The following is a 2,518-nucleotide window of genomic DNA, read 5'->3' as shown; positions in this document are numbered from 1 at the left end:
GTCTGAGTTGCAAAATACAGCATCTTCCTTGAACTTGTTGACTGGCAGGCCAGGTTATTCAGACTATGGCAATAGCTAACCAACCGCTGAGAAGTAAGGTCACTAAGCCAAGTAGATGTGCTCTTTCTCCACTGTAGATCTGACTGGTGTTACGATTTCCTTTGAAGGAAGAGAAATGTGGCTTTGTTTGAAGGTAGATATGAGGCTAGCAGAGAAGGGATTGGGAAGGAGGTGACATCTAAGCAATAGTTTGTGGCCCAGTGTTTCCATCTCTTCCTGAGCAGAAGGGAAGTGAGAGAGCAGGTGGATATCATATCACATAACCGAGTGAGCCCCAGGTGACTGAAAGGGAATGATGCCTTGGGGTCTGTCACAGTGCATTTAGGCATTTTTCTCTAGTGAGAGGATGCTTGTTTTCTAGGATCTAGAGTGATTTATTGAAAGAGGATTGCTACTTCTTTTTAGTTTAGATGTAATCGCTTCTCGGCCTTTTGGCTAAGATCAAGTGTAGTTTAGATGTTAAGTGGGAGGTAGTTTTAGAGAATGGAGTCAAGCCAGTTGCTTTAGCTAAACTGTGGTCCTCTTTGCCCATGGTGAATAAGGATTGCAATGCTTAGTAGGAAATCTCACAGGTGCATTTCATTATCTATTGTATTTCCTCTTCCATTTCCCCCCCATATCATGAGAAAATAGGAGGTTCTAATTCTCTCAATTGTGTCATTATCACTGAAACGTCCACTAGCTTATTTTTATCTCTTTTCCTCCTGTGGTAGAGCTGCCATTTTAATACAAATAAATGGCTGGTTTAAATGCTCATTTTGAAAAATAGAAGAAAAAAGAAGAATGCAAAGAATGCCATCATGCAAAATCTCCCCACACCCAGGAATAATCACTGTTAAAATGTTGACATGCTTCCTTCCAGTTATTTTGTTCTATGCCCATATTTTTAACATAGTTGCATTCAAATTACATGTGAAAATACAAATGATCTTCATTAACTTAACATTTTATCATAAGGGTTGTCCTCTAACATTAGAATCTTCTTCAAAGGTGTAATTTTGATAGTTTCCGTCTTATCCCATTGAGTAAATGCATCAACATTGTCTTTACATTTTCTTGGGATTAAACCTTTCTTTTTGATTGCATCTATTTTTATGACTATAAATACTATAGTAATCATTTTTGTGCATACATCTTTGCATGCATTTCTGAGCAGGATAGATTTCTAAATAAGGAATGACTAGGTAAAAGCACATGGTTATTTTATTTTATTTTATTTTATTTTATTTTATTTATTTATTTTTTTTCAACGTTTATTTATTTTTGGGACAGAGAGAGACAGAGCATGAACGGGGGAGGGGCAGAGAGAGAGGGAGACACAGAATCGGAAACAGGCTCCAGGCTCTGAGCCATCAGCCCAGAGCCCGACGCGGGGCTCGAACTCACGGACCGCGAGATCGTGACCTGGCTGAAGTCAGACGCTTAACCGACTGCGCCACCCAGGCGCCCCGCACATGGTTATTTTAAAAGACGCATTTTTACCAAATTGTATTCTGGAATGGTTGTACCAATTTACATTAATAATAGCTTATTGATCATGTTACTAACATGATAAAAAGAAACCCTCTTACTTTGATAATTTTAAAAAGAGGGGTGCCCAGGCGACTCAGTTAAGTGTTATCCCACTCTTGATTTTGGCTCAGGTCATGATCTCGTGGTTTGTGAGATCTAGCGCGCCCCGCCCCCCCCCCCCCCAACCCCTTTCTACTCTCTGGCTGACAGCTCGTGGAGCCTGCTTGGGATTTGGGGATTTGGGGATTCTCTCTCTCTCTCTGTGCTCCTCCCCTGCTTGGGCACATGCTCATGCACACACTCTCAAAATTAATAAACTTTACAAAAAAAATCTATTAAAAAAGAAAAAAAATAGTACTGTCTTACATTGCACTTTTGTGATTTCCAGTGAAGCTGAACTTTCCATAGTTTCTTTATTCATTTATCTATGATGGTATCGTGGCAGTCATGAGAAGGTGCCTCTCAGAACTCCTACTACAGGAGCATCACTGACTGAGGACCCCAAGTACAGCACTTTGAAATCCACTACTCTGTATATACTGGGGCCACACCACTTATGGATTGTTCCCTACTGACCGAGTGTGGTGGGGATGCTAAAGCAGAACCACTCATAGGAGACACAGAACTTCTTTGTTGGCTGATTTTGTCTCAAGGACTTTCCTGTGGCTTTCTGTCCTTTCCTTAAACTATCTGGCCGTCTACAACCTCTCTCCCTATCTCTTATAGCTCTCTCAGCTTACCTAGCTCCCTCCTTATTGCCTTTCACACAGGCAGTTCTCATAATGTTATAGGTTGCGTTGTGTCCCTCCAAATCCATATGTTGCAGTCCTACCCCTCAGTACCTCAGAATGTGACCTTATTCATAAATAGAGTTGTTGCAGATGTAACTAGGTAAGATGAGGTCTTACTGGAGCCAGATGGGCCCCTAATCCAGTATGACTGCTGT

General features: G+C 41.2%; 1 pseudogene; it reads left to right on the top strand.

The window, feature by feature from the left end:
* Nucleotides 1–475: 475 nt before the first annotated feature.
* On the top strand, nucleotides 476–628 carry LOC123581811 (annotated as a pseudogene).
* The last annotated feature ends 1,890 nt before the right edge of the window (nucleotides 629–2,518 follow it).

The sequence above is a fragment of the Leopardus geoffroyi genome, chromosome A3 (genome assembly GCF_018350155.1).
Source record: "Leopardus geoffroyi isolate Oge1 chromosome A3, O.geoffroyi_Oge1_pat1.0, whole genome shotgun sequence".
Lineage (NCBI taxonomy): Eukaryota > Metazoa > Chordata > Mammalia > Carnivora > Felidae > Leopardus > Leopardus geoffroyi.
Note: the sequence above shows the minus strand (reverse complement) of the source record. Positions and strands in the feature narration are given on the sequence as shown.